Source organism: Dipodomys ordii, unplaced genomic scaffold, assembly GCF_000151885.1.
Source record: "Dipodomys ordii isolate 6190 unplaced genomic scaffold, Dord_2.0 Scaffold3, whole genome shotgun sequence".
NCBI lineage: Eukaryota > Metazoa > Chordata > Mammalia > Rodentia > Heteromyidae > Dipodomys > Dipodomys ordii.
Genome location: NW_012267219.1, coordinates 32,814,529 through 32,826,689, shown reverse-complemented (window position 1 = coordinate 32,826,689; position 12,161 = coordinate 32,814,529).

Sequence of the window (12,161 nt, the reverse complement as noted above, 5' to 3'; positions counted from 1 at the left end):
ATAGCTAAAGTTAGATTAGTGTAATGATTTAACATGCTTTCAGGAGGAAAATAAGTGAAAAGTTTTAAAATACTGAGATTATTGATGATTGATTGTACAATAATAAGTAAGTCTATTTTCATTGGAAACTATTACTAAGACATTCCAAGAAAAAAAGTTACAGGTACCATTTATAAGGCTAAAATGCTATCAGCTTCCGAGGAAAAGTTCTTCCTCCTCTAAGCTAGATCAGACCCATCTCATGCCAGTGCCACCTATACATACCACTTGTCTTTCAGGAATATTTCCTCTTGTGCCAGAGTTGAGCCTGAGCTAAACCCAACAGAAGAGCCTATTACTGAACCACATTTTCTTTGCAGGAAGGCAAAAGACAACAGAACATCCCTTTGGATGTCATTTTCTCTTCCTTCGACCACAGCAAAAGGCCAAAATACAAGTGAGCATTACTAATGAGCTTGTTATGCTTCCCACGAGCTAATTCATTGGGGAATACATTTTCCTTTAGCATAAATAATCCTTTGTCCCCAACAAAGATCCACAGTAAGAAGCTTCCAAGATCATTTTTTTTTTGAAAATCCAGCGGAGAAGCTGCTCCTATTAAAATGGAGTTCCACATCATCAGACAAGAGCTCTAACAGTTGGCTCTGCCAACCTCGAACAAAAGAAAGCTGAAATTATAAGGCGTGTGCAAATCAAGAACACTGACACATTCACAAAAGAGCTATTGCAGGAATGTTTAATAGTTGCACTTTTTATAGAAAATTCAACAAAATTAGTTTTATGAAAGAAATGAAGAATTTGTGCCCAAACATGCAATCACTTGAACTTTTCTAAAAGTCTTATTTAAAAAAAAAAAAATCATTCCCCTGTGTAACAAACAGGAAGAACTATTTTTAAAGTGACAAAAAAGAAACCCATCTGGATTACCTATGAAGAGAAAATTTTAATAACGTATTACTCAGACAAGTAACAATGTATCCTCATATGCAAAAAGCTATTATACACATTAATAGATGGTTTTGTTGGAAAACATTTACACACTGTGGAGACTGAATCAGTTAATCATCAATTACTTAATAAATCCTCACTATACTCCAGATAGGAAGAGACAGTGTTTGATAGATTCTAGGCAGTCAATATTCCCTTTCAAAATCATTTTTTATATATCAGGTATTTAATCTGGGACTGGTTAGTCCCAGTCCCAGATTGGTATCACAACCACAACTCTTGCATTTCACCCATTTTTATTACTGATTTTCCTCATTTCTAGCTTACCTCAAAGTCTTAGCCTCATATAAACCAATTCCAATGAATCAGTAGTCATGTATTGCAGATATATTTTAATTACCAACTCAGTGGACTTATCTGGCTTTTGTTCATCTTTCTTTATGTAGAAGCCAATTTCAATTATGTAACAGCCTTTGAACGTCTTTTCCCTAAGATTGGGGGGAGGGTGGGGAAGGAACACTTCTCCACTCTAAACTTTGTAGGAATCTTTCACAAGACAAATGTATGCACAGACTTTAAGTTTTAGTCTGGGAAATGTTAGAAACATCCACTCAAAACTTGACTAGTCAGGAGGTCCTCAAGTTAATCTGACACAAGATTCTTCACTACAATGTAACTTCAGACCATGGGAGAGAAATCCAAGCTGGGGATCTTAGCCCAGGGCAGTGGGCTCTGAAGAAGCGTACACTTTTATTCCTAAAATCATGATGAAGCAAACACCAGTGTCCTGGCTTCTGCTAGGTAGAAGAGTGGCAAAACAGAAGAAGAAAGAGAGGGAGGGAGGGAGGGAGGGAGGGAGGGAGGGAGGGAGGGAGGAAGGAAGGAAGGAAGGAAGGAAGGAAGAAAATAACAACACTGCTACTGACCCATCTATCCACTGAGCACTTGCGTACAGGATTACCAACAAGATACATAAGCTATAAGGATATGACAGAGGCCAATCTAATCGCCTAACAGAGAAAAATAGAAATTCTGTATCTATATCAAACACAATTCACATAGTTTTTAATGTGTACCAGCATAACTCACCACGAACACAGCACTATGGTAGTATAAAGTGTCAGACACATCTGGTTCTAAATCCAGCTCCAATGTATACTAGCAATATGGCTGGGGGAAGTCAACTTCTCAGAGCCTCAGTGTTCTCCTCTGAAAAATGAGGTATCATCACACCTTCACTGGCTGTTGTAAAAATAAAAGATGATACATATAAACTACCTTAAACACAGCTAGCACTTAATCGTTAGTATAATTCTTTGATGAGGAATAATTATACTTTAATATAATTTATGAAATTAACAAGACCAAATATGACTAGTAATACTCAGACATCATTAAACATAACTTGGAAAGCTTCTTTTACAAACCCCCAAATAAATACAGTGAGTGAACATAAAGGCTTTAAAATATCCACATTATAAGTGGAAGTTGGAATTCGTAATTTAAGATTCTCTACACTGGCCAAGTATGGCAGCTCACATCTGTAATCCCAGCTTCTTGGGAGGCCCAGATCAGAAAGATCACAGTTCAAGACCAACACAAAAAATTGGAGATTCCCATCTCAACAAACCAGGGATGGTGGTGTGTGCCTGGCTCCATGGCTTTGTAGGATGATCATGTTCCAGGCCAGCCCCCAAAATATAAGACTCTACTGAAAAGTAGGAAAACAGATTTGGTGAGAAAAACAAAACAAATAAAAAAAAACAACAACAGTGCTTCTCTAGGAAAAATTAGTTGTCTGTCTTTTTCAGGTGTTTTTACTTATAGAAGAAATGTGACAGTAAAACTTAGGAAGCAGCCCCGTAGTAGAGAGACGTCTGATGGAAGACTTTTTGTGATATTATTAATTATTCATTGTGTGATCTGAATTGATACATAATTTTGCTCTTTACTCAACATGTCCAAAGTAAAATACAGTGATTATTGGTCAACCAGTTCAGTTGGTACCAGCAAAATGAGGTGCCTAATATACCAGATGAATCACTAAGAAAATCCACGGCTAAAGCTGGTGCACAGGCAGAGATTTCAAGAAGAGGATAGAACAATTGTACTAAGGCAAGGGCCAAGATTTCAAAACAATGTACTGCTCAGGAATCCAGATGACTGCCCCATCAACACACAGGTTTTTCTTGCATTTTAAACTGCACCAAAATAATGGCTCCCAAAGATGTCTATACCTTAACTCCCTGTACCTGGGAAACCATGACCTTGGGAGGCAAAAGGGACCTTGAGATGGGATAGCCTGGGGACCCAATGCAATCACAAGAGTTCTGATAGGCAGGTTGCAAAAAAAAAAAAAAAAAAGCCCTTCAAAGAAGACAATGGAAGGACAGCAACAGAGAGACTGTCTTGATGCCAGAGAGTCAGAGGGAGAGATCTGAGATGCTACATTGCTGGCTGTGAAGATGAAGAAGAAGCCAAAGGGTGAAGTGCTGATCTAGAAGCTGGAAAAGGCAGTGGACCTCATAGAAATCACTCATCTGTTGATAATCTTTGCTTTTATACTGACATTTTCTGAATGTGACCTTTGGCAAGGTTCTAGCCTCAGCCACATAATTTTATATTACATAGAATTATTGTCATACAATGTTGTGGGATTCAAAATTTAAGTCGAACTTAAAATCAGTTCCCCTGCACAGACAATGGACTACAATACTTCATGAGAAATATGCATTACACTAATACAAGGAACTGTCAGAACAATATCTAATTGTTCATTGAGAGTAAACAGCTCAAATAGCTCATAGCACATTCACAGGATACCTTTATTTGGCCACATGAAAGAATAAGGGAGCTAGAGCTCCTGATATTAAAAAATTATATATGATGATATATGAACAAGTTACCTTAAGGCACTATATAATGCCACTGGGACCAAACTGTTTTTCTAAATTATAAATGTACATAAAAAATTTCTAAACCAATTTTATTTTTGGAATAAAAAATATAAACAAGTCAAAAAGCTAGAGATAGAGCTTCGTGGTAAATTGCTTTCCTACCTTGCATGAAGCCCTGGGTTTGATCTCCAGTACTGCAAAACCATATCCACATATGTGTGTATGTATGTACATATAAACAAGTCATCCATCAAGGGAGAATAAAGTTGAGGGTATTATGTTTATCATTCTGTTTAAAGTAAGCTCTTTGGCTAGATACTGGAGGCTCTCTATTGTACAACTAGCAACTCAAAAGCCCAGGATTTGAGGATGGAAGTTCAAAGACAATCCAGGCAGAAAAGTATGTGAGAGTCTTATCACTGGTTAGCCAGTAAAAAGACAGTGAGAGTACAAGGCCCTGAGTTCAAGCCACAGTACACATATAAACAAACAAACAAACAAATAAATAAAGTAAGCACTTTACCATAGACTGCATTTATGCTGGGTAAAATAGTTAAGCAGCAGTCTCTCCTTAGTCCATCAGTAATATCTAGCACATAATGCTTATTGGGGCTTGAACTCTGGGCTTGGGCACTATCCCTCAGCATTTCAGCTCAAGGCAAGCGCTCTACCACAGAGAGACTTCCTGTTTTCTAGTGGTTTATTGGAGAAAAGTTTCCTTTTATTACATTCTAATTCTTTGTAAATTTGTAACTTGTTTATGAAATACTCAGTAACTTTCTGTTAATCAAAACACTCTTAAGGGTAACAATAATAAAATGAGAAAACTGAACTTTTAGAAAGAGACACACTAAAAAAAGTACAATGAGAATTACCACATTTCTTGTGAGCATTAGTTTGGAGGTACTTCTGTTACAATTACAATTAAAAGTAAGAAAAGTCAATGTGAAAAAAAATGACTAACTCAAAATTCTTTCACCCTCAAATCCAGGGTGTATCACACAGCTCAGTAGTATGTATAGCAAATCTAATCAAAGTATGGAAGGCAACAAATACTAAGAAGAAAGAAAAGTCCAACAGGGTTGGCTATCTTAATTTTGTCTTTATTTTCCTCCGCTTAAAAAAATTACTGAAGTAACTGAAACTTTTCCTCTTCTCTTTGAACCTGAGATAGTACCAAAAGGAAAGAAAGTGACTACTTAAAAAGAACATAAGGAACAAAAGCTAAATAAGAGAATACAAATGAGAGAACATTACTTCTGACTCCAAACATCATTCAGTTGATTTAGTTTTATTTTTACTGGTAGCAAAAACAACTGACATTTTTATTCTTGTAAACCTCATGACAAAGCTAATTCTCTCTTCATTTCATGGATTCATTCATTTACTCATTTATGCCAGTGCTGCAGCTTGAACTCAGGGCCTAAATGCTATTTCTTAGCTTTTTATGCTCAAGACTGGCCCTCGACTACTTGAACAACAGCTCTACCTCTAGCTTTTTGATGGTTAACTGGAGATAAAGAGTCTCACAGACTTCCCCACCTGAGCTGGCTTTGAACCTCGCTCCGACCTGAGATTTCAGCCGCTTGAGTAGCTAGGATTACTGGCATGAATCACCAGCACCCAGCTTATTATTTCTAAGTATTTTTTAACTACTGCCCACAGCAGAAATGAATTTGTGTCATACAAATAACCCGGTCCAGGCAAGTTGCTTCCTAATAATAATGGAAGGCAAAAGTTGTGTGAGGCAGCAAAGAAAGTTTGCATGCTGTCTGCAGTGAGTCTGCTCCCTTCTGCCTGGACCTGCTAAGCTCCTTCTACTTCTCTGAGCATTAGTTTCCATACGCATTAAATGGAATAACACCAACTAGATGGCAGTGTGGCTAAGAAGTTTAACAATAACACAAGTAAAGTCTTAGAACACTACCTGGCATGTCCTGGGTAATCAGGTCTGATAAAAATCCTGTGTTCCAGATGTGATTTTAAGTGCTCGATATGCATTGACTTGATCAGTGAATGGTAATTATCTCAATAACGTTACCTTCACCTTCTGCTTCTCCCCATCTTTTATACAGTTTATAACTTCTAATCCAAATTGAATAGCACAAAAATAGTCATCGTTGCGTGTCAGACAAATGTGCTAAACTAGTTCTATGGATTATTTTTGCTTAATCCTCACATCAATACTGTAGAGACTATTCTTAACCTTCTTTTACAGATTAGGAAATTGAGGCTTAGAAAGATTAAACAACTTGCCTAAGGTCACACACTTGGTATAAAGTCTCATTTTAAGTCTTCACACGCTTAGCAATAATTACCCTACTGAAAAGGAACACTTCCTCAGCGGAGCGCCGCTGGCTCACGCCTATAATCCCAGCTACCCAGGGGCTGAGATCTGAGGATTGGGGTTGGACGCCAACCAGGGGGGTGAGAATGAGGAGTTCGTGAGACTTCATCTCCAATTAATCACCAAAGGAGTTAGGAGTGGAACTCTGGTTCAAGCAGTAGAGAGCCAGCTTTGAGCAAAACAATTGAGAGAGAGCACCCAGGCGGCCTTGAGTTCAAGCCTCAGACAGCGCACGTGCACGCACGCACACACACACACACACACACATCACCACCACCACCAATAAACACACACACAACAAAAACCAAAAAAAAGCAAAACCAACACCAACACCAAAAACCCACTTCCTGTAACTCAGGGACGTCAGCCCGGGTCAGCTGGTCTGCATGATCGCTCCTCGAAACGGATGAGTCAGGTGAGCACCAGCAGATCCATCTACCCCGAGCCTCATCGGAGTTCCCGCCCGCCCGAGGAGAACCCCGCGTGCTGAAAACATTCCAGACACTCATCCCGTCCGGCCAAGGGGGGCGATCCGATTGCTCACGAACTACTTATTTTCGGAGAGAGTAGTTATTAGCACACTCCTCCACACCAGCAAAACCTTAACCCTGACATACTCCGAGCTGGGGGGAGCAGGGGGGGGGGAGGAAGGACCGGGCCAATCAAGTGATCATTTCAATCCCTGGACGGTCCCGCACCCGGCAGGGTCCGCACTGAGGAGCGGAGCGCGGTGCGAGGTCCGGCAACGTTCCCCAGTTCCGCAGTCCGGGCGACGCGGGCCCCGCGGGCCCCGGGAAGGCGGAGAGCTCGGGCCGGGGGTCAGAGGCTTTCCCGCCCCCGCCCAGGGCGACGGTACAGAATCTCGTGACCCTGTCGGCGCCGCGCTCGGGGATGAAGGTGCCCCGGCTGCGGGCTCGGCTCCCGGCGCGTGGTTAAGACAGCACGGGTAGCGGCTCCCCGCGCACCCCGACTCCAACACCCCTCACCCGCAGGCGCCCGGCCCCGCCCCGCCGCCCCCACACACCTGCCGCCCCCCTCGCCCACCCGGAGTGGGCAGGGGGAAAGGCCAGCGCAACGGGACTGACGGACACTCGCCACCAATCAGAGCACGCGACTCTCGCAGCCAGCCAATCGTAAAACTTCTCCGGGGCCCACCGAACCTCCCTCCATACCAGGACTCCGCAGAAGCTTGAGGCCTCGGGCTGAGGCGCAAAACGCCTGGGAACAGGGATGAGAAGTGGGCGAGGAAAACAGAAGGCGACGTAGGAAGTCACTCACCAGGCCCGGCGCGAGAGGTCCACGTCCCCCGACAGGACACTTCGACTCAATCAGTGCTGGGCCGGAGACACGCCCCTGACAAACTGCCGCGCGGCCGCCGCCGCCGGCCGCCTCCAGGCCCTCAGGGTTCGCCACCGAGTGCCGCCCGCCTGTTTTGAAGGAGCCAATCAGGACGTGAGGGCGTGGTCATGAGGCCTCGCCCCCACGCACTCCGGGTAGGCGTGGTCCGGAGACCCGGCGCGGTCCCCGCGGTCCCTCGGGATGATCCACTTGCTCCGCAGTTGACCTGCCCGGTCTGGAAGCTTTTGGTGGCCTAGCCCTCGCTTTTAACTCAGAGAACAGTGACTCAGTAAGAGTTCCTGGCCTTCCCGGGCCCCTCGATGACAGCGACAGTCCCCGTTTGTCCTGACCTCTTAGGGATGGCTACTTAGCATCCCAGGTCCTGCTGTTTTATCCGATCTGTTAAGTGCTGTTCCGGAACTGAATCACCTCTTGTCCTGACTGTGCCACTGGGTCCAGTTCCAAGGCAACCCAGCAGGTATGAGGGTCCTGAGCAGAAGCTTTTCTGGAAGAAGCCCCTCTTCCAGGGGTAGCAGAGCAGGAGAGGATTCCGTAGTTTCAGATGAGACCCCAGCTGCAGCAGAAGGACGTGTGCTTTTCATTCAGGAAACGAAGGGCAGGAAGTAGTGGGTGGGAGGAGGCTGGATGTCCAAGCAGCAAAGGAACAGTGACAGCGTTACCAGCAATTCTCGGCTCTGTGGCTACTCTTTTAAGTGGCTAGTTAATTTATAGAATGGAAATCACTTACTAAAAGCCAGGAGTTCTGAGTTTTAGGTCCCTGCCCTCAGGGTTAATGCTGCTACCTTTGTCAAAGCTGTCACCTCTCTGTTAATGCTTAGTTTCCATCTCTAAAGAGTGGGGAGGGAACTGAAATGATGATCTGGCCTTCATACTAAGGTTGCTTGCTCACTGCCTGGCTAATGCCAAGCCCTGAGTTCAAATCCCGGTATCACCAAAAAAATTAAATATTACTAAAACTAAAATAAATATTGTTTGTTGAAGAAAGTAAAATGAAGACCACGTCCACGCTCAGATTGTTCAGTATCCATAGCAAAGACTAAATGAAAGTCTGTGAACAAGGGAACACTTGGAACTGTACATACTATCAGACAAATTTTGTGGTGAGGCTTTAAACTGAATTGGATGAACCCTAACATCAAAACATGTACACTTTGCTAGAAAATCATGTCAATTGTGGTTCAGTCCTTAGCACTATAAAAAATTAGAAAAGCAAAAAATTACGGCATACACCAAATGTTTGATAAATTATTTGTTGTAAGATATTTTTTACCTTACATTTTTGGTGCCTAAATATTTGACTATCTTTCATTAAAAATTAAAACTGCCGATGAAGCTGTGGTATTCACTGAACACTATTATTGAAAACGAACTGTGCAACCTGTAGTATGAATGGAAGGGAAAAACTGGGAGAAAGTACCTATAAAAATTGAAGAACAGTGTGATACAGAGACCTAAAATCTGTACAAGTCACTCTTCAAATCAGTGCACTTCACTGGCTAAATATGGGATTGGGTAAAGTGTTCCCTTCTGAATTATTTGACTTTTGTTGCTCTTCTCAACTTTATATAAATTCCCCTTGTTTCTTTCTCCACCTCACTTTTACGTTGAATTTCAGTTACTCTTCCATGCCTTAAGCAAACTGACCATCTTCTTAAGCAAACTGACCATCTTCTTACCCTGACTTTTAACACTGTAATTAGTAATTGAGGGTTTCACTCCATATGCTGCAATCTCCTGTCATATACCTGGCTTTCTAATTGGTGGTTAGGTTAATGGCCATGTTTTAAAGGCTGACTCTTTACTTGAAATTGGCATAGTTATAACATGCCAAACTTACCTGTTTGCTTCCATCAGACCATAGAGTCTATTAACTCTGATTTCAATAGGAAGAGGCTTGGAAATGTGTATTTTGAAAGTTATTGCAATAGTCATAATCATTCATCTAAGAAGTTCTTTGAACTAAAAGGGTCTCCTTTTAAAAAAATTGTAAATAGAAATAAAATTTGACTTTTTCACAACCCTACAAGAATGTTGGTAGCACTTAAAATACTCTGTAGTTGATTTTTACTTTGCTTATGATTGGTTTCTGAGTTGTGTTGCATTTTGGGATTTCTGAAAGTTTTTTTAGTGTGTGTGTGTGTGTGTGTGTGTGTGCATTTAGTCTTCAAAATTGTTGAACATCAACCTATGGAGTATGCTTATAATGATAACGATGGCTGTTGTTAGTATGGAAGAGTTGTGTTATATCTGTGTAATGGATTAGATACAAAGCCCCTAACCTGAGTATATCTGGAACCTCAGAATATGAACTAATTGCAAGAGCCTTTACAGAAGTAATGAATTAAGATTGAGCAGTGCTGATGGCTCATCTCTATGATCTTAGCTACTCAGAAGGCTGAGATCAGGAGGATCACAGTCTGAGGTAAGCCGAGGAAAAAAGATTCCATCTCAACAGGCACAGTAACATGTGCCTGTCACCCCAGCTGTGGCAGGAAGTGCAAAATAGGAGGATCTAATTCCTGGCCAGCATGAACATAAAAGTATGACCCTATCTCAAAAATAACCAGAGTACAAAGGTCTGGAGGCATGACTTGAGAGATAAGAGCGCCTACCTGGCAAGTACAAAGCCATGAACATCAATCCCCAGTACCTCCCAAAGAGAGTAAGAGAGACACACAGACAGAATAGAAAGGAACAAATACAACATGTGTGTGTGTGTGGACACACATGCATGAACTTACACACACACTCACACATATACACACACAAGTCCATATGAAGACAGAGATATGCATTGTACCACATGTATGAACCAAGGAATTCCTTGTATAAACCAAGGAATGATGGGAGTAGCCAGAATCTGGAAGATCAAGGGGAAATTTTTTTCTTAGAGCCTTTAGAGAGGTCGACTCTATGGACACTTCAATTTTAGACTTCTGGCATCCAAAGTACAAATGAATGAATGCTTTCTGCTGCCAACCCTGTGGTATTGCAGGAGCCTGAAGAAATAAAAATGGCCTATATCTGGAGAGAGAGAGAGAAAACTCTTAACAAAATTCCAAGAACAACAACATAGAGATGTACTCCTCTCTGCTGCACTCCATCTATGAAACTTGGTCACAAATATCATCAGGCTCTCCTGGAAACTATGTTATTTCTAATTGGCTTTTCATCCATGTATAAAGTGTCATCACATTTAGTTATATGAGATAGAAAAATCCTCTAAAGGGTGGGGGCGGGAAGTGTAGTTGTGGAGGTGGGAGGGAAGGGCTGGTAGGGGAAAAACAAAGGAGGCAACAATGCTTGATAGGAAATGTACTCATTACCTTGCTCATGTAATTGTAACGCCTCTGTCCAGTATTTTCACAATAAAAATCTTATTAAAAAAAGAAAAGAAAAATCCTCTAATAAAATAACATATTGGCTTATGTTTAAAAAGTTCTTAGGACAGAACTCTCTAACAGCAGGTCAAGTATGATGTAAGGTTTTAAATACTATCCTCTTGAGATTTGCAGCTGTTCAAGGCAAGCTCTTCTCGTGGAAAACAGCAGAAGTGCAAATGCAGTGAGAGCAACAGGTGATGTCTCCTAAGCCCTGGGCTCTGAACTGGCACAGTGTCCCATATGGCCGCATTCCACTGCCCAAAGCAAGCCACATGAACACAAGTCCACATGGGCAGGCAGGGATGTATGAGCCCCTGCGATATAAAATGTACAGTACAAAGGGCAAAGCACATACTTCTTGTCATAGGGAGGGAATAAAGAATTCTGATCATGAACATAGCACAGATGACGAAATATCTGCCAGTGCTTACCTCTTAAAAAATATCCCAGGAAAAATATCTCATTTTCTTTGAATGAATCATGTGCTCAGTTCTAAACCACTCACTGTGACCCAGGATGTATGATGCTCTGATGGGTTATGAGTGAATCACACTGCCTACTGGGGAAGCTTGGAGGGAAATGAATTCTACCTAAAACACACGGACGATGTGAAAGGGGGGAGAGGGGGGCAGGGAGATCCCCTGAAGAAATTTGAATTCTCTTACCAAAAGTAAAGGGAGTAGATGCTGAGTGTCCCCAAAATAACAAATAGCCACAAAAGTCAGCTAATATCCAAATGCAGTATGTGACAATATACTGGACTTATTCTATTCATGATAGGCGGGAAAAGGAGTAATTTGTAATTTAATTTTTTAAAAAGCAAAATTCTGCTGTAGAATCAGTGAAGGAAATCAAATTATATTATTATTTAAAAATTTGGTGATATTGTGTTTTGTTGGTTTGTTTTTTTGGTCCAGTTGTGGGGCCTGAACTCTGGGCCTGAGCACTGTCCCTCAGCCCTTCAGCTCAAGGCTAGTGCTCTACCACATGAGCCACAGCACCACTTCCGGCTTTTTTTTCTTTTTGCTTGTGTGGTGCTGAGGAATTGAACCCAGGGCCTCATGCATGCAAGGCAAGCGCTCCACCACTGAGCCACCTTCCCAGCCCTTGTTTTTGTTTTTGTTTTGTTTTGTTTTTGGGTCCGGTCATGGGGCCTGAACTCTGGGCCTGGGCGCTGTCCCTCAGCTCTTCAGCTCAAAGCTAGCGCTCTACCACTTGAGCCACAGC